This window comes from Anser anser (assembly GCF_964211835.1).
Source record: "Anser anser genome assembly, contig: SUPER_W_unloc_2, whole genome shotgun sequence".
NCBI classification, from domain to species: Eukaryota; Metazoa; Chordata; class Aves; order Anseriformes; family Anatidae; genus Anser; species Anser anser.
In genome coordinates, this window is record NW_028154230.1 from 155,195 (window position 1) to 176,121 (window position 20,927).

Below are 20,927 nucleotides of genomic sequence, written 5' to 3' on the forward strand. Positions count from 1 at the left end.
CAGGCTCGGCCAAGAGCTCCCTCACTTTGGCTGTCCCCAGCTGCCCGCATGAAATCTTATCTCGCCACTGTGTCGGAGCAGAGTACGCCAAGAGGGAGAAGAGCCCAGAGCTCCAAGCAAAAAGGTGTGAGGCCGGCAGGGAGCAAAAGATCCCCAGCCCTCCCGAGGACTACCGACCCAAGCAAATGCTTGAGGAAAATATAAATTCCGGTCCTTGTCCACGTTAAAATTCAATCCTAGCACAGCTGCCCTCTAAGTGTGGGGTTATTTGATCCCGCACAGCCTTTCTGGCAGGCGAGACTCCGGCAGTGCCTGCTGCCCAGACCGGCAATACGACCCGGGGAGCGCCGACCTCAGGGCCCCGTTGTTCTGCGGGGCATTGCCCGTGTCCGCGTTAAAAGCTGCCGGTCTCGCTTCTCTGAATCAGCGCGCACAGAAACTCCTGTGCCAACAGTTCCCGATATCCTAATATCATTTGTCCTGTGGGAGGGGAAATAAAAACAAGTTGCGCCGCAATAGTACACCCACAGGAAGACAGGCAGGCAGGCAGGCACACCCTGCCGCCCTCCGCGCGCCGCCCAGCTCCGCGGCCTTCCGCAGCCTCCCGCGCCCTGCCCCGGGCAGAGAGACCGTCCCTGCTCGTCAGTGGCCATTGCCTGTCCCCTTCTTTGCTTCCTGTAGTTCAGTGCAAGTTTGTTTTATCTACTGAAGACCGACAGCTGCAGAGGAAATGCAGCAGATTTTGTTCAGAACCTACAGGTATGGGAGCCCGGGGAGCTGTGTACCGCAGCGTACGACGGGAGCTGCAGGAGCATCGGTTGGCGGTTCCCTCGCCTTGCTCTGTCCCGCGGAAAGTCCGCGACGTCACCCTGGACCTCCGCGAAACTTCCTGGGGTATAGGCGCGCGGTAAATCTCTGCTCCAATTGATGGAAACTGCTTGCGTTGAACAGAAGATAAAATTCAACAAATAAAGGACAAAAAAGGAATAAGAAACCTGCACTTTTCTCCGTTCTGGGAGATTTGTTATATTTCTGTTTCACATCTTTCTCTCCCTGTGTTTCTTTCTATCATATCAGTCGGTTGCTTCGCTGCCTCTGCAACTGTGTTTGGTTCCAGTGATCCCTTTCCCCTTGGTTTCATTTCCCCGCCGTGAAACTCCCTAATTGTTTTTTGTCCCTATTCCTCATTCCTCGGATGCCCCCTTTTACCCGATGAGGTGAATCCTTGTCGCCAAGGGCTCCTCTCCGCGCTTCTGGTATAGACTTCCCTGAGAGCAGCTGGAGCACTCAGCGAGCCGCGACGGCAACCGTGCCTCTCTGCACACTGTTCTCCCTACTCCAGGCAACTTACTCTGTCAGCAGTCAGCTGAGGGACATTGATAGCATGATTTCCAAGTTGATTTTTGTTTTGTTTTGTTTTGTTTTTTCTTTTTATGCTTCTTGGCTTTGAATTCTTGCTGCGTCAGCAAGACTTTGAGGGACTTAAGAGAACCTCATCCGTGGGAAATACCTGCGCCTACTTCATGCACCTGTTATGTCCTTACTTTTACATTTCTTGATGTTTTTTCTGAAATTTCTGACAACTCTTAGAACCAAAATGTCTCCTTTAGTTTACGTTTTAGACTTATTTCATTTTTCCCCACAGAATATGAATATTGCTGAGTACTTTTTGTTTTGTTTTTCCCTGCGTTATCTGTACTGCTTTCATGTTCCTTATTTTTTTCCTCTGACTTTTCTGATATTTATCTATTCCCCATATTTATTCATTTCTTACGAAACTACGATGTGGGAAAGGAATTCGCAGGTGGCTTTGCGCTGTTTCACACGTCCCTGAATTAGAGATAATGAGGAAATAAGAGGTAGAAACAAAAACTTGAGCAAGGTCGAGATAAAGTAACTTGGCTACAGTGTTAAAGATGAGCTTTGGGCAGTGGCCAATTGCTGGCTGGCTCGAGGCGCGTGTCTGAGGGTCTCTAACCAATTGTATGACAGATTCGGGCATGTGGACAGCGCATGGGGCTACGGGGAAAGTATATGTAGTAGTGAGAAAGGGCAATAAACGTCTCCTGTTCAAGAGCCATCAGGAGTCCGTGTCTTTCATCCCTTCAAATGGTGACCGCGACGTGATCGAGAAGGGAGCAACGCTGAGAGAAGCGTCTGAAGGGACTCCAGCCGAACGACTCAAGCTGGCGGCGGGACCGCGGCTTTAATCCCGGGACATCACCTCAAGAAGCAGGTGAGCGACTGGGGCATTAACAATGGGAACTAATCTATCGGCCGAGGAGGAGGCGATAGCTAAATTACTGACTCAACTCCTGATAAAAAGAGGAGTGAAATATAACCCGTATAAAGTGAAACTATTGACAAAGTTCTTACAAAAGAATGGGGCCCCGTCGACAGTTTCGGCGCTGTTTGATTTAAAAACTTGGAAAAATGCTGGGACAACTGTATGGGACGCTGCCTCGCGGGGAGATACAACAGCTGCTGAGGTGATGACGACCTGGCGCTTAGCAACTGAGACACTGAGATCATGGCAAGGGGAAAAAAGGGTACAGACAGAGGCCACTCAGACTACGCAGGCGGGTGAGATAAAAAGCGGTGACTGCGTACCGCCAGAGAAAGCAAACCTGATAGACTTGGGAATAGAGGCAGAGACAATATCCCAACCCATGGCGGCCACTCTGCGCTCGATGCCATTGCGGCCATCAGCGCCGCCAGCGCCGCTGCCCGCCCCGCTGTCAGCTCTGGGCACCCGCCCGCCCGCCCCGCCGCCGGCTGCTGCGTTTCTCCGGTTTGAGCGCCCGCGCGTAGGCACCGGGCGCTGCCATGTTCCGCTTGCTGCTGCGCCCGGGCCCGCCGCCCCGCGGGCCCCCGCTCGCCGCCGCCCTCCGCCGCCGCCGCTGCTGCTGCCCCCCCAACATCCCCCCCACACCCCACACCCCACCCCCGGGCCGGTTTCCCCTCACCCCGCCGGCCCCTCTGCTGGCGCTGTGGGTGGGTCCCCTGAAAAGGCAGACACAGATCTCAGCAGTGAAAGCAAGAAACTCAATAAATCCCAGCAGCTGAAAAAAGTTTTCAAAGAATATGGTACTGTAGGGGTTTCATTCCACGTTGGAATTTCATTAGTATCTCTAGGAATCTTCTACCTGGCTGTGTCAAGTGGTGTGGATATGACTGCAGTTCTCTTCAAACTTGGTTTCAGTGAATCATCGCTGCAATCTAAAAGGGCTGCTGGTACAGGCACATTTGTGTTGGCATATGCTATTCACAAACTGTTTGCTCCAGTACAAATCAGCATTACTATAGTTTCTGTGCCATTTATTGTCCGATACTGCCGGAAGATTGGTTTCTTCAAACCTCCTACCCCAAATCTGTGATAACTTACTGTTTTTTATTCGCTCAACATGGGGCTCTAGGAATTTGAGATAAGGATGATAGTTGAGAGAAGTTAGGGGCAAAACATGGACTGGATGTTTGTTTGTTTGTTTGTTTTATGAATGTAAGTGAATTGTATGACAGATTCGGGCGCGTGGACAGTGCATGGGGCTACGGGGAAAGTATATGTAGTGGTGAAAAATGGCAATAAAAGTCTCCTGTTCAAGAACCATCAGGAGTCCGTGTCTCATTCCCTTCACTGAACAATTAATATGGGCAGGCTGGCCAGGGTGGGTCGACTGCCTGCTCGAGGATAGGCTGGGCATCGGTCAGCGGGTGGTGAGCAATTGCATTGTGCATCACTTGTTTGTACACATTATTATTGGTAGTACTATTATCATTGTTATTATTTTCCTTTCTTTTCTGTCCTAACTGTCTTTATCTCAACCCACAGGCTTTCCGCAGGCTTTCTTTGTTTTCCTTTTTTTTTTTTCTGGTTCTCTCCCCCATCCGAGAGGGACTAGCAGAACACTCAGTGTCAATCTTGAGTATGTTATTCACTGGAGAAGAATGTTTAGGATGGGAATGATTTGGCAGGCAGCTATTCAAAAATGGTGAAGAACTAACCCCCCCAGAAGAGAGTAATTCTGAGAGCAAAAATATCCACTTATTCAGCTGGGATAATAACAACCCACAACACAAAAGTCATATGAGAGACTCGGGGTCAGAATAGAAAGTATTCAGGGATGAATCCTGAGGACCTGGTAGTCCAAGGGCTCTTGAAAGTTCATTTTGTGATTAAAGCCTGGCCAGATATGCAGAAAAAGCTCCAGAAGGTGGGAGGATGGAGTGAACAGTGTAGGTAGTATGAAGGCATATGTTAGGAGGGGAGATGAGAAGGAAAAGCAGAGAGTGAAACTAATGGTATTCACAGCGTACTGGGTCGTGAGGCAGAGGGCTGGAAACAGAGGGACTTTCGGGAGGAGTTGGGCCTAGAATGGAAAGGAGAGGAAGAGAGACGAAGGAATGGCAGGCAAGGAAAGCTACCTGTGTTGCAGCCTAAATCCTAGCAGGGACAGGCTTTGAGAAGATGTTTTAAGTGTGGCCAGGCTGGCTTAATAGGAATATCCGGAGTGGAAGAAAGAGGAGAGATTGCTGTTATAAATTCGGAACAGGGGAGTCAGGGCTTCTTTGAAAGCTAGTCCCGCTGAGAGCCCCTGATAAATGAAAAAGTGTACCTCAAGGGTTGAGATAAGGATATGGGGATCACTCTACACTTATAGTCGTGGGCAAAACAGACTTAGCATAGGAAGATTAATAAAATTTATTACCTATTGCTGACGCGCTGGAGCAGTGAGAAAAAAAGAAACAAGCTGGGGGCTCCTTCCCCCATCCACTCGCTTCCACCTCTTCCCCTGCCCTGAGTGGCGCATGGGGGCTGGGAGTGAAGGCTGTGGTCAGTCCGTGGTGCTTCATTTCCACTGCTCCTCCATGGTCACTCTCTCCCCTGCTCCGGTGTGGGGTCCCTCCACCAAGGTGCCGTCCCTCCAGGACTGGTCCTGCGCTGGTTTCTCCATGGGCAGCGGCTCTTCGGGAGCTGGTCCACGTGTGGGTCTGTGCCGCGGGGTCTATTTGTCAGGAGCAGGTTGCTCCTGCTTGGGACCCCCACAGGCAGCCGATCCCCCCCCCAGTCACCTGCTCCTGCATGGGCTCCTCCACAGGCTGCAGCAGTTATGAGATCTGCTCCGCTGTGGTACACCATGGGCTGCAGGGGCCAACCTGCTCCACCATGGGCCGCTCCACAGGCTGCAGGTCTGGCTTGGGACCCCCTGGGGACCCCACCCCCACCCCCACCCCACCCCCACCCCGCTCTTGCTCTCTTGCTTGGGGGCTCCTCCCCACAGGCTGCAGCCTGCAGCATGAGGATCTGTTCCGCCGTGGTACACCATGGGCTGGGGGCGGGGGGGGGGGGGGGTGTCAGCCTGCTCCACCACGGAGGGGCTTCAGCTCAGGCACCTGGATTACCTCCTCCCCCTTCTTTCTGCACTGACCTTGGTGTCTACAGGGAGGTTTCTCACTCCTCACTCTCCCAGCTGCTGTTGTGCAACAGTTTGTTGTTTTTTTTTTTTTTTTTTCCTTTTCTTGGATGGGCTCTCACAGAGGCACAAACTGCTTTGCTCATGGCTTGGATCTGGGCAGCAGTGGACCCCTTTGGAGCCGGCTGAAACTGGCCCTTATCTGCCGTGGGGCAGCTGCTGGATTCTTCTCACAGGGGCTACCACTGCAGCCCCCCTGCTACCAGAATCTTGCCACATAAATCCAATACACTAGGGCAGCTAGGTCATTGCTGGCCTGTAAAGTATCAGGGCTTAAATTAACTAATGAAACCCTAAATGTGATGGGGGTAGAAGGGACTGGGATAACAGTGCCGCTTTTGTGGACACCAAGATGAGACTAGGGATAGAATGATTACTGGGCAATTATTGTGTGCACCCGAGGCAGGGACTAACTTGTTCGGAAAGTATTTGATAATGAAATTGGGCATTCAAATAGTAAATTGTTAGGCTGGAATAATGGTGTTATTAATGGAGTGCTCTCAGACCCTGGGAGCAAAGACATATTTGCCTTTGAGTGGAAAGACCCTGAAATGGGGCGGAAGCAGCAATACAGATGGACAGTTTTACCTCAGGGGTTTACAGGGCCACCGATTTATTTGGGCAAGTTCTAGAACAAATATTGGAGCAATTCCAACCTCCAAAGGAGGTGTTACTGTTACAATATGTGGATGATGATCTTTTATTGTCAGGACAGGAGAAAACAGTTGTGAAGGAAGCCACTAACAAGCTATTAAACTTTTATTAAACTAAAGCTATTAAAACAGGGCTTGAAAGTATTGGAAAATAAATTACAATATGTAGAAAGGTAAGTCAAGTATTTAGGGCATCTAGTGTCTAAGGGGGAACGAAGAATAAATCCAGAGAGGATTGAGGGAATTGTTGAGCTACCCCTACCCAAAACTAAAAAGAAGTAAAAAGTTTTAAGAGAAAGAGGTTTTTAAGGAATTAGGAGTTACGAAGTCCAAAGGAAAACAGATACTCCCTGAGGGGAGAGAAATGCTGAATCAAGTGCTAATGAGACAAATATTAACAGTTTTACATTAAAAGAGTTGTTGGGGAAATCAAGCAATGTGTGACGCTGTGCTATGGAAATATGTATGTGTAGGAATATATATTGTGGCTGAACAAGTATGCAAGAGTTGTGTAGTATGTCAGAAGGTAAATAGGAAAATTATCTGCAGTCAGCCCGAAGGGGGGTGGGGGTGGGGAGCTGGCGAGAACCAGGAATTCAGTGCTTCCAAAATGTACAGGTAGATTTTACAGAACTCCTTAGAGTAGGTAGATTTAAATACTTATTAGTCTTGGTCGATCATCTGTCAGGGTGAGTGGAAGCTTTTCCTTCAGTATCTGCAATCGTGGTAGCTAAGGTAATTCTAGAACAAATAACTCCCAGGTATGGAATTGTTGAAAATATTGACTCTGATCAAGGAAGTCACAAATATTGCAAGGGCTAATGTGGACTCTAGGAATCAAGTGGAAATTTCACACTCCTTGGCATCCTTCCTCTTCTGGAAGGGTGGAGAGGATCAGACAGTAAAGAAGCTATTGACTAAGTTCTGGAAACTCGGCTTCCCCAAACAAAGTGCTTACCTTTGGCATTTCTCCGAATTCAAACTGCACCAAGAAAGGATGTGGGAGTTTCACCATATGAAATATTATTTGGATTGCTGTACCTGGACAAAGGGAATGAATTACCTCAATTTGAGACAAAAGATGCTTTTCTTAAGAACTATATACTCGGGCTGTCGTCCTCTTTGTCATCTCTCAGGACCCGTGGACTGTTAGCTCAAACCCCACCCTTGGAAGCCCTTATCCATCCATTCCGAGCAGGAGATTGGGATCTGATGCGAACATGGAGAGAATCGAAACTGCAACCTGAGTGGGACGGACTGTTCCAAGTGCTCCTGACTACTGAGACGACAGTAAGAACGGCTGAGAAAGGGTGGACTCATACCTGGATAAAAGCATCGGTTAACCCTGATACCTGAGAGACTGCATTAACAAAGACTTTTAGGGTTAAGACTGTTGAAACTATCTATTCTAAACCTTTAACTTCTCCTTAGAAGAATTCTTAATGAGTTAATGAGTAAAAGGGATTGAATTACACAGAATTAGAGTGTTTCCAGGGAACACTCCCTGGAAGTGGGAGAAAAAAAGAAAGAAGGGGGGGTATATTTAATCCCGACCAGAAGAATCCTTATTAGTTTGTGATTTTTATTTTTTTTTCTTAATTATTATTTCTTAATTATTATAGGGGTGTATATATTTAGAAATGATGTATTTTAAGTTTATTTTAGTAATATCTGTTCTCAATGGATTAGCGATAGGATAGAGGGAAAAATCAGCATTTCCAATTAATCCAGAACATCTCTCAAGTTCTATCTCGAAATAATTGTTGGGTTTGCACCCAGATGCCTAGAAAGACTGAAAAGGCCTTGTCCCTGATTGCTATTTCCAGCAGCAACTGTGTCTGGATTCTCTAGATTTCTAAAAATGACAGATCATACTCAGTCCCGGGAAGAAGTAGATTTTGAAGTTGAGCTCCCTACACATAATCCTGGCTACCTGTCTTATCAAAGGTGCCTTTTAAACAACATTGATAGAAACTCGGGGGGCAATAGTACTGACCCTGGGTGTGGAAATATTATCCATGAAGTAGGGAATAATCCATACTGTACCAAATACGGTAGCCATGGGAATGCTAATATACATAACGCACACCAGATACAACAGGAGAATCCTGTAACCGGATGGCCTGTCCCGAATGGCAAGGGGTGGTATTGAAATTTTTCTCACAGTTATGTACTGTGAGCAAGATATTTGTGTATTTGTTGATAATGTGGTGGTTTCACACTGATGTGCAGCTCAGCTCCACCATACCGCTCTCTCGCTCCCCCTCCTCAAAAGGACAGAGGGACAAAATACGATGAAAAAAGGTTCATGGGTTGAGATCACTCACCAGTTACTTTCATGGGCAAAACATACGCAGGCAGATTCATGTAATTTATTGCCTATTTCTCCTGCTTTTGGCTGGGATAGAGTTAATTTTCTGCAGAGTAGCTGATATGGTGTTGTTTTGGATAATGGTGATAACACACCGATATTTTAGTTGTTGCAGAGCAGTGATTACACAGAGTCAAGGATTTTTCAGTTTCTCATACTGCCCTGCCATTGAGGAGGCTGGGGGTGTACAAGGAGCTGGGAAGGGACAGAACCAGGGCAGATGACCCAAAGAGGCCAAAGGAATATTCCATATCATGTGACGTCATGTTGAACAATTAATATGGGGTGTCTGGCTGGGGTGGGGGCACTGTCTGGGGACTAGCCGGGCATCAGTCAGCAGGTGGTGAACAACTGCATTGGGCATTACTTGCTTTGTATATTTTATTATTATTGTTGTTCTTGTTGTTGTTATCATTTTCTCCCTTCCTTTTCTGTCTTATTAAATTGTCTATATCTCAACCCATGAGTTTTTACCATTTTTTTCTCCCAATTCTTTCCCCCATCCCACAGTGGGGAGGTGTGAGTGACCGTCTGTTTGGTGCTTAGCTGCCTACCGTGTTAAACCACAACATTATTGCTAATAACAGACTAGAGCAGTGAGAACTAAAAGCATAGTAAAAACACCTTCCTCTCATCCACCCTCTTCTTACTCCACCCCCTGAGAAGCGCAGGGGAATGGGGGTTATGGTTCCATAGCACTTCATCTCTGCCAATCCTTCATCCTCACTCTTTTCCCCTACTCAGTTTGGGGACCCTTTCACAGGATGCAGCCCTTCATGAACTGATCCTATGTCGGCTTCCCACAGACATTAGTTCTTCAAGAACTGCTCCAACATGGGTCCATACCATGGGATGCAGTCCTTCAGGAACAGACTGATGAAGACTGGGAAAGGTTGGGCATCGGTCAGCGGGTGGTGAGCAATTGCGTTGTGCATCACTTGTTTCATACACATTATTATTAGTAGTAATATTATCATTATTATTATTATTTTCCCTTCTTTTCTGTCCTAATAAACCGTCTTTATCTCAATCCACAGGCTCCATTTTCCTGATTCTCTCCCCCATCCCAGAGAGGGAGGGGGGAGGGTGAGCGAACGGCTGTGTGGTGCTTAGCTGCCGGCAGGGTTAAATCACAACAGTCCTTTTTGGCGCCCAACGTGGGGCTCGAAGGGTTGAGATAACGATAGATTTGACCAGAGTGTGTTAAACCAAAATTGTTATAAGCGTTAGATCTGCTTAATAGTTGCTAGTCACAATGTTGATTGCTTTGATCTCAGGTCTGCTGTGCCTGTTTTCCAAATTGAGTTTTATAGCACGTTACTTACTGTATGTACACCCTGTCGTGCTGTTTATCCTTTCCGGGCCCTGGTTTAAGATCGTTATGGTACTGTGCGGTGTAACACTCTGCTTATGATATGATGAAATTTCTGGTCATGACTCTAACCTGGTATTTGTACTCAGCACTGTCGTCGACTCTATACTTTGGAAACTATATCTCGGAAGCTATTAACACCTCTTGCCTTTTTTCATCAGGGAGCCAATCTGTGGAGGGGACAGGGGAAGATATTTTTTCCTACCTGTTCACTCTCCCTTTCTCCTTCACCACCCTCTTATCCTCCTGGCTAGTTACGATAGCTCTTCAAGATTTTGAATATCCTTGGGATGTTCAGACCAGCATGTTGTTATTGTTATGTCTCCTGAATGTGCTTCAGGTTTTGTTTAAGGTTAATCAACTACTTAGGAATGCCATCCAGAGATCTGTCCTGAGGCAGGATAGTTCTGAATGCCAGGATAAGTGGGAGGATATGGGCAGGCATCTAGAGCAGTGGTCACCTCCAGTGCTTTGGAAATTCACCCCTGAAAAAGTGCAAAATCCTAAAAAACTGGTAGAGTGTTTGAAAAAGGTGTGTCATCACCCTGGCAATACCAGAGGTACACAAATCACTGTAACATGCTGGGGCTTGGTCCATGCTTACCGAGCTGCAATCGATGCCACTTCAACCCCCAAGACAGGCCCAGTGGCCACTCCAAGCCCTGCGACAGGCCTGAAGGCTGAGCCAGGGAAACTGACTGTACCAGTGTCAGCTGCACCTGTATCCAAGATGAAACAACAGATGAGAAAGTCAGCTCATTTAGAGTGCAGATGAACTCCTACTCAGACTAGGGATGAAGAAGAAGAAAAGGCAGGCTACTCCAAAGTCGCTGGGCCATCAGAGGAACAGAAAGACAAAGAGGAAGATATCACAATAGCATCAATAACTACCCAAGTCTTATCCCAGCCTGAGCTATGGGATATGTGAAAAGATTTCAGTCATCGTCCAGTTGAGCACCTTGTCACTGGCTGCTCTGGTGCTGGGACAGCGGAGACAACAGTCTGGAATTAGAGGGCAGGGAAGCCAGGCAGCTGGGATCCCTTGCTAGAGACGCAGGCATTGACAAAGCAACTGGAAATGGAGGACAAGGCTTCAGCCTCTGGAGGCGTCTCCTGTCAGCTGTGAAGGAAAGGCATCCCTTCAAGGAAGATCTTGTATGTCAACCCAGGCAAGTGGACCACCATGGAGAGGGGTATCCAGTACCTGAGGGAATTAGCCATATGGGAAGTCATTTATGATGACCTAGACAACGAACAGATTTCCAAAGATCCAGATGAAGTCAAATGTACACCACTCGGGGCAGAAGTCTGTATGGAGTGCACCATCATCATATGCCAGCTCATTGGCAGTAATGACCTGGAAAGACCATGAGGAACCCACAGTGGATGAATTGGCTAAACAACTCCAGCAGTACAAAGAAAATCTCTCCTCTTCCCCACAGTTGCGCGTTTTGCCTGTGGAAAAACTTTCTGAAGAGTTCCACCACCTAAAAGACAATACTTTGCAGAAAGTATCTGAAGAGGTCCACCAACTTAAAGAGAGTTTATCTCCCTCCCCACCTGTATCAACCAGTGTCTCAGCTAACAGGAGTAAGAATCCTTCCGTGCACGAAAGAAGATATAGTAGTCCACACCCCGTGCCACCCTGTGGTTTTACCTGCGCGACCATGGAGAGTGACATGAGAAAATGGGATGGAAAATCTACCTCGACCCTACAGGCACAAGTATATGAGTTGCAAGGAAAAACAATCACAAAAGGGGGGTTCCCTAAGAAGCTTGCTGCTCCAACTTCCAGTAGGCATTCCTCCAGACACAGACATGAATATTGTGACCAGAATTAGAGGGGCCCTGCCTCCAGCCAGGGGGAGGAAAGGGACAATCGAGTTTATTGGATTCTATGGCCTGGCACGTCAGACGCACAGAAGTATAAGGCTTTGGTAGACACCGGTGCACAATGTACTCTAATGCCATCAAGCTATAAAGGGCCAGAGCCCATCTGTATTTATGGGGTGACAGGGGGATCCCAGCAGTTAACTGTATTGGAGGCTGATGTGAGTCTAACTGGGAATGAGTGGCAAAAGCACCGTATTGTGACTGGCCCGGATGCTCCGTGCATCCTTGGCATAGACTGTCTCAGGAGGGGATATTTCAAGGACCCAAAAGGGTTCCGCTGGGCTTTTGGCATAGCTGCCTTGGAGACAGGGGACATTAAACAGTTGTCTACCTTGCCCGGTCTCTCGGAGGACCCTTCTGCTGTGGGGTTCCTGAGGGTTGAAGAACAGCAAGTGCCAATTGCTACCACAACTGTGCACCGGCGGCAATATCGCACCAACCGAGACTCCCTGATTCCCATCCATAAGCTAATTCGTCAACTGGAGAGCCAAGGAGTGATCAGCAAGACTCATTCACCTTTTAATAGTCCCATATGGCCAGTGCGAAAGTCTAATGGTGAGTGGAGACTAACAGTGGACTATCGTGGCCTGAACAAAGTCACGCCACCACTGAGTGCTGCAGTGCCGGACATGCTAGAACTCCAGTATGAACTGGAATCAAAGGCAGCCAAGTGGTATGCCACAATTGATATCGCTAATGCATTTTTCTCCATCCCTCTAGCAGCAGAGTGCAGGCCACAGTTTGCTTTCACTTGGAGGGGTGTCCAATATACTTGGAATCGGCTGCCCCAAGGGTGGAAACAGCCCTACCATTTGCCATGGACTGATTCAGTCTACGCTGGAACAGGGGGAAGCTCCTGAACACCTGCAGTACACAGCTAAACACCACACAGCTGTTCACTCACACTCTCCCCTCCCTCTCTGGGATGGGGGAGAGAAACGGGAAAGTGAAACCTGTGAGTTGAGATAAAGACAGTTTATTAAGACAGGAAAATAATAATAACAATAATAATAATAATGATAATAGTATTAATAATAATAATGTGTACGAAACAAGCGATGCACAATGCAATTGCTCACCACCCGCTGACTGATGCCCAGCCTACCCCCGAGCAGCCGGCCCCCCCACCCCGACTAGCCACCCCTATATATTGTTCAGCATGACGTCAGATGGTATGGAATACCCCTTTGGCCAGTTTGGGTCAGCTGTCCTGGGTCTGTCCCCTCCCAGCTCCTGCTGCACCCCTAGCCTGCCCGCTGGCAGGACAGAGCGAGAAGCTGAAAAGTCCTTGGCTTGGTGTAAGCACTGCTCTGCAACAATTAAAACATCAGCATGTTATCAGCGCTCTTCTCATCCTAATCCAAAACATAGCACCCTACCAGCTACTAGGAGGAAAATTAACTCTGTCGTAACTGAAACCAGGACAAAAACCCACCTGGATTCGTTCCTGTGTGACCTGATCTAGGTCTTCCTTCTCCGGCAGGGGCGTTGGACTAGATGATCTTTCAAGGTCCCTTCCCATCCGTAATATTCTGTGATTCTGTGATTCTTTGGGGGTATTGGATGTAGATGGCAAAGTTGGGGGGGGGGGGCAGCATGGGTGGCCTCTGTAAGAGAGACAGGGCTGCCCTGTGCCAGTCATAGATGGTTCCAGAAGGGTCTGCAGTGGACCTACCACAGGACAGCTGAGTTCATCAGCAAAGCTGGTGGTGCCTCTGTAAAAACCTTTAAGCAAGAGAATAATGCTACATGGTAGAGAGAGTACTTTTTATATAAAAATACTGACTGAAAACCTGCTAGTTGAAATTATGAAAAATGCCTTCATTGTCATCTACTCTTTGAAACATTAATTCTATAAAAACAAAAAAGCTAACCATATGTATAATGCTAATATAATGTTGCCAAGATATATGATGTATAACTTACATCATTCCAGTAATTTGAATGTATATATTGCTTTAAGCCCAACTACAGGTTATAACAATGTATTTCCTAACATTATTCAGGATTCAAGGCTTGTTTCTCTGTTCTTTCTGAAATCTTAAAAAAATGTCTGTACTGACTCATATCAAGGGTCCATATAGGTTATTGTCTCATCTTCCACCAAGCTTGTAAGCGGAAGCCGAAAGAAGAGCAAAAATGGGGACAGAATATATGATACTTTCTCACAAAACCCTCCTAGCATCTTAGAACTTAAGCTTAGGAACTTAAAAAGTCCTACTTGGTAACCCTACTGGATCTCTGAATTACTCACTAAGTGTCTCTTCTTAAGGTTTGTTTTGAGCCTGGATCCGCCCAGCTTCATGCCTGCTTCTTGTACTCAATAAATATACCCATCCACCTCCAAACATCCTTGATTTTATAGACCTCTATCATACTTACTTTCAGTTCCACCTTTTCTAGGTTGAAGAGTCCTAACCAGGTTATTTCATTTCTCACGTGGAAGATATTCCATACATTGATCCTCCCGTTTACCGTCGCTGTTCTTTCTCAGTTCTTTTATATCTCTGAGATATACTAAGGGGACCAAAACTTCAAATACTATCAGAGGTGTGGCCAAAATGTGGATTTATGAAGCAGCATCATGATGTTTTCTGCACTGTGTTAAGGGACATAAAGAGCACAGAGCAAGGTAGGCAGCTGTTTAATTTCCTCCATCTCCAAGATGGCTGTACCAAAGGCCCACTGGTACCATTTTGGGTCACTGAAGTACCATAGAATCATAGAATCATACAATGGTCTGGGTTGGAAGGGACCTCAAGGATCATGTAGTTCCAACCCCCCTGCCGTAGGCAGGGACACCACACACTAGATCAGGTTGCACAGGGCCCCATCCAGCCTGGTCTTGAACACCTCCAGGGATGGGACATCAACAACTTCTCTCGGCAACCTGTTCCAGTGCCTCACCGCCCTCTAAGTGAAAAATTTCCTTCTAACCTCTATTCTAAATCTCCCCTCTTCTAGTTTAAAACCATTCCTCCTTGTCCTATTATTATCTACCCAAGTAAAGAGTCCTTCTCCATCCTTTTTATAAGACCCCTTTAAGTACTGAAAGGCTGCAATGAGGTCAACCCAGAGCCTTCTTTTGATAGGAGAGGTGCTCCAGCCCCTTGATCATCTTTGTGGCCCTCCTCTGGACCCGCTCTAACAGATTGATATCCTTTTTGTGCTGGGGGCTCCAGACCTGGATGCAGTATTCCAAGTGGGGCCTCACAAGGGTGGAGTAGAGGGGGACAATCACCTCCCTTGACCTGCTGGTCACACCTCTTTTGATGCAGCCCAGGATACAGTTGGTCTTCTGGGTAGTAAGTGCGCATTGCTGGCTCATGTCAAGCTTTTCATCCACCAGAACCCCCAAGTCCTTCTCTGCAGGGCTGCTCTCAATGAGCAATTTTCCTAGTCTGTACTCATGTCTGGGATTGCCACTGCCCAGTTGCAGCACCCTGCATTTAGACTTGTTGAACCTCATTAGGTTCACGTGGGCCCACTTCTCAAGCTTGTCCAGGTCCCTTTGGATGGCATCCCTTCCTTCTATCGTATCAACCTCACCACTCAGTGTGGTGTCATCTGCAAATTTGCTGAGGGTGCACTCGATCCCACTGTCTATGTCACTGATGAAGATATTAAACAGTACTGGTCCCAGGACAGACCCCTGCGGTACATTGCTCATCACCAGCCTCCACTTGGACATAGATCCATTGATCACCACTCTCTGGGTGCGACCTTCAAGCCAATTCCTTATCCACTCAGTGGTCCACCCATCAAATCCCTGTCTCTCCAATTTGAAGATCAGGATGTCATGTGGGACCATGTCAAAGGCCTTACAAAAGTCCAGGTAGATGACATCAGTAGGTCTTCCCTTATCAACTGATGCAGTGACTCCATTACAGAACGCCGCCAGATTGGTCAGTCACAATTTACCCTTGGTGAAGCCATGCTGACTGTCTAGGATCACCTCTTTGCCTTGCATGTGCCTTGATATTGCTTCCAGGAGGATCTGTTCCATGATCTTCCCAGGCACAGAGGTTGAGGCTCACCAGTCTGTAGTTCCCCGGGTCCTCCTTTCTACCCTTTTTAAAAATGGGAGTGATATTTCCTTTTTTCCACTTACCAGGGACTTCTCCTGACTGTCAGCACTTTTCTAATATGATGGAGAGAGTCTTGGCAACTCCATCAGACAATTCCTTCAGGACCCTGGGATGAATGTCATCAGACCCCATAGACTTGTACTTATTTAGTTTCATCAGGTGGTCTCGAACCTGCTCTTCACTTACAGTGGGTAGGATTTTTCTCCCCCAGCCTCCATCTATGGGTTCAGGGAAACAAAAGACTTGGGAATCCTGGCTATCAGTGAAGACTACGGCAAAGAAGTTGATAAGTATCTCAGCCTTCTCCATGTCTGTCGTTACCAGTTCACTCTTCTCATCCATCAGAGGGCGTACACTCTCCTTGGCCTTTCTTTTCTGAGTACGCTGTACCTATAGAATCCCTTCCTGTTATACTTTGCACCCCTTGCCAAGCTCGGTTGCATACTTGCCTTGGCTTTCCTGATCCCATCCCTGAACATCCGGACAGCATGCCTGTACTCTTCCCAGGCCACATGTCTCTGCTTCCACTACCATCTCCTGAGGTAGTCTATGCCAAAGATGGACGGAGCATCTGGGCCAGTCACAATGGGGTGTTTTTGCCACTCATTCCCAGTTAGGCTCCCTTTGGAATCCAATACAATTATCTGTTGTAATTCCCGTCACTCCAGATAGGTTCTGCCCCTTTATAGGTTGAATGCATCAAGGTACACATTGCACCGAAGTTCACTAGAGCCTTATACTCCTGTGGGTCTGATGTGCCAGGCCATCTAATCCACACAGTCCAATAAACCCAACTGTCCCTTTCCTCCCCCTGGCTGTGGGCAGGGTCCCTCTAGTCCTGGTCAATGCATTCAAGTTCATTACTTACTTCCTGTAAATGTGAATCAGACATCCCATCATGAAGATCAGAAGTAAGATCGGCCCATCTACTCTGTCTGGAGAACAATCCACTGGAAACTGTAGCAGACATATTCCTGGAAGAACATCTTTTTGTTTTTGTATTTCCTTGCAACTCACATATCCGTGCCTCTAGGTTCAAGGTAGATTTTCCATTCCATTTCCTCATGTCCCCCTTGTAGTTAGAATCATAGAATCATAGAATATCCCGAGTTGGAAGGGACCCATAAGGATCATCAAGTCCAACTCCTGGCACCGCACAGGTCTGCCCAAAATTTTAGACCATGTGACTAAGTGCATAGTCCAAACGCTTCTTAAAGTCGGACAGGCTTGGTGCAGTGACTACTTCACTGGGGAGCCTGTTCCAGTGTGCAACCACCCTCTCGGTGAAGAACCTCTTCCTGATATCCAGCCTAAACCTCCCCTGCCTCAGCTTAACACCATTCCCACGGGTCCTGTCACTGATGATTACGGAGAATATGTCAGCGCCTGCCTCTCCACTCCCCCTCATGAGGAAGTTGTAGACTGCGATGAGGTCTCCCCTCAGCCTCCTCTTCTCCAGGCTGAACAGGCCCAGTGACCTCAGCCGCTCCTCATATGTCTTCCCCTCTAGGCCCTTCACCATCTTCATCGCCCTCCTCTGGACGCTCTCCAACAGTTTAATGTCCTTTTTGTACTGTGGTGCCCAGAACTGCACACAGTACTCGAGGTGAGGCCGCACCAGCGCAGAGTAGAGCGGGACAATCACTTCCCTCGACCGACTAGCGATGCCGTGCTTGATGCACCCCAGGATACGGTTGGCCCTCCTGGCTGCCAGGGCACACTGCTGGCTCATATTCAACTTGCTGTCAACCACAACCCCCAGATCCCTCTCTGCGGGGCTGCTCTCCAGCATCTCGTCGCCCAGTCTGTACGTATAGCCAGGGTTGCCCCGTCCCAGGTGCAGGACCCGACACTTGCTCTTGTTAAACTTCATGCGGTTGGTGATCGCCCAGCTCTCCAGTCTGTCCAGATCTCTCTGCAAGGCCTTTCCACCCTCATCTGAGTCCACAACTCCTCCAAGTTCGGTGTCGTCAGCAAATTTCCTCAAAACACCCTCTAGTCCTACATCCAAATCATTTATAAAAACATTGAAGAGGACTGGCCCTAAAATGGAGCCTTAAGGGACCCCACTAGTGACCATCTGCCAGCCAGATGTGGCCCCATTTACCACAACCCTTTGAGCCCTGCCCGTCAGCCAATTGCTCACCCATCGCATGATGTTTTTGTTTAGCTGTATGCTGGACATTTTGTCCAGTAGGATCCTATGGGAAACCGTGTCAAAAGCTTTGCTGAAGTCCAAAAAGATCACATCAGCTGGTTTCCCTTGATCGACTAGATGGCTGATCTTACCTTAAAAGGAAATCAAATTTGTTAGGCAGGACCTACCCCTCGTGAACCCATGTTGGCTGGGACCAATGACTGCATTGTCCCCCAGGTGCGCTTCAATAGCTTCAAGGATCATCCTCTCCATAATTTTACCAGGCACTGACGTGAGACTGATAGGCCTGTAATTGCTAGGGTCTTCTTTCTTACCCTTCTTGAAAATTGGCACAACATTTGCCAGCTTCCAGTCCAATGGGACCTCTCCAGATTCCCAAGATCGTTGAAAAATAATTGAGAGAGGTCCCGCGATGACGTCAGCCAGCTCTTTAAGCACCCTGGGATGAATCCCATCTGGACCCATGGACTTGTATGGATCCAGGTGGAGCAGCAAATCCCGCACACGTTCAGGGTCGGTTGGGAGTTTGTCATTCCCACCATCATGGTCCTCCAGCTCAGGGCACCCTGGGTCCCGAAGCCCATCATCAGTGTTGAAGACAGAGGCGAAGAAGGCGTTAAACGTCTCTGCTTTGCCTATGTCATTGTCTCTGAGGAGACCTTCCCCATCTAGTAGCGGACCTATGTTTTCTTTGGTTCTCCTTTTTCTGTTCACATATCTAAAAAAACCTAAAAAAGCCGGAACGGCTGCAGGAGCTGGAGCTGGAGTAGCTGCAGGAGCTGGAACTGGAGCGGCTGCAGGAGCTGGAGCGGCTGCAGGAGCTGGAGCCGGAACGGCTGCAGGAGCCGGAACGGCTGCAGGAGCTGGAGCGGCTGCAGGAGCTGGAGCTGGAGTAGCTGCAGGAGCTGGAGCGGCTGCAGGAGCTGGAGCTGGAGTGGCTGCAGGGGCTGGAGCTGGAGCGGCTGCAGGAGCTGGAGCGGCTGCAGGAGCTGGAGCGGCTGCAGGAGCTGGAGCGGCTGCAGGGGCTGGAGCTGGAGCGGCTGCAGGAGCCGGAACGGCTGCAGGAGCTGGAGCGGCTGCAGGAGCTGGAGCTGGAGTAGCTGCAGGAGCTGGAACTGGAGCGGCTGCAGGAGCTGGAGCGGCTGCAGGAGCTGGAACTGGAACGGCTGCAGGAGCTGGAGCTGGAGCGGCTGCCGGAGCTGGAGCGGCTGCCGGAGCTGGAGCTGGAACGGCTGCAGGAGCTGGAACTAGGTTGCTAGTAGCATCAATTGCAGCTCGATAGGCACAAGCCAGACCCCAGCACGCTACAGTGATTTGTGTCACTTTGGAACTGCCAGAGTCATGACACCTTTTTTTCAAGCATTCTGCCAGCTTTTTAGGATTTTGCAGTTGTTCAGGGGTGAATGTCCAAAACACTGGAGGTGACCACTGCTCTAGAAACCTGCCCATATCCTCCCACACTCCCTGCCACTCGCAGCTATCCCGCCTCAAGACAGATCTCCGGATGAGATTCCTAAGTAGTTGTTTAACCCTCCACAAAATCTGAAGCGCATTCAGGAGACATAACAACAAGAGCAGGCTGGTCTGAGTATCCCAAGGATATTCAACATCTCGGAGAACCACCGTAACTAGCTCGGGGGATAAGAGGGTGGTGGTGAAGGAGAAAGGGAGAGTGAACAGGTAGGGAAACATGTCTTCCCCTGTCCCCTTCACAGATTGGCTCCCTAACGAAAATAGGCAATAGGTGTAATTGCTAATAGTTTCCGAGATATGGGTTCCAAAGTATAGAGTCGACGTCAGTGCTGAGTACAAATACCAGGTTAGAGTCGTGACCAGAAATTTCATCATATCGTAAGCCATTGCTACACCGCACAGTACCATAACAATCTTAAACCAGGGCCCGGAAAGGATAAACAGTGCAACAGGGAGCACATACAGAAAGTAACGCACCATAAAACTCAATTTGGAATACAGGTACAGCAGACTGGAGATTAAGGCAATCAACATCGTGACTAGCAACTATTAAGCAGGTCCAATACTTATACCAATTTTAGTGTAACACACTCTGGTCAGATTTGTCGATATCTCAACCCTTCGGGCCCCACGTTGGGCGCCAAAAGGACTGTTGTGGTTTAACCCGGCTGGCAGCTAAACACCACACAGCCGTTCGCTCACCCTCCCCCCTCCCTCTCTGGGATGGGGGAGAGAAACGGGAAAGTGAAGCCTGTGAGTTGAGATAAAGACAGTTTATTAAGACAGGAAAATAATAATAACAATAATAATAATAATAGTGATAATGGTAATAGTATTAACAATAATAATGTGTAAGAAAACAAGTGATGCACAATGCAATTGCTCACCACCCGCTGACCGATGCCCAGCCTATTCCCGAGCAGCCGGCCCCCCCACCCCGGCCAGCCACCCCTATATATTGTTTAGCATGACGTCAGATGGTATGGAATACCCCTTTGGCCAGTTTGGGTCAGCTGTCCTGGGTCTGTCCCCTCCCAGCTCCTGCTGCACCCCCAGCCTGCTCGCTGGCAGGACAGAGCGAGAAGCCGAAAAGTCCTTGGCCTGGTGTAAACACTGCTCTGCAACAATTAAAACATCAGCATGTTATCAGCGCTCTTCTCATCCTAATCCAAAACATAGCACCCTACCAGCTACTATGAGCTACTTAACTCTGTCCTAACTGGAACCAGGACACCTAGGAGTATAAAAAAATCAGCTGTCTTACATAACGCGTGTGCGTCTTAGTGGAACAGAGACTCCCGGCGTACCAAGCGCTGTTTGCTTGCCTCTATTCGTTTAATAAATTGCAAACTTTGATTGCAGTCCTATTTGGGACTCAGTCATTTATAACAGAGGCAAACACAAATTGTGCCCCTGAACCTTTAACTAGTCGCCCTAAAGCACTAAAG

The 20,927-nt window shown here is 48.2% G+C and overlaps 1 long non-coding RNA gene across 1 annotated transcript in view; it reads left to right on the plus strand.

Annotated features, from left to right (window-relative positions):
* The first annotated feature begins 352 nt into the window (after positions 1-352).
* Positions 353-20,927, plus strand: part of LOC310888843 — a 48,772-nt gene continuing 28,197 nt past the window's right edge. Inside the window, exon 1 of the long non-coding RNA XR_014576205.1 lies at positions 353-2,236. This is a non-coding gene — a long non-coding RNA (uncharacterized lncRNA). The remainder of the gene's footprint in view (positions 2,237-20,927) is intronic.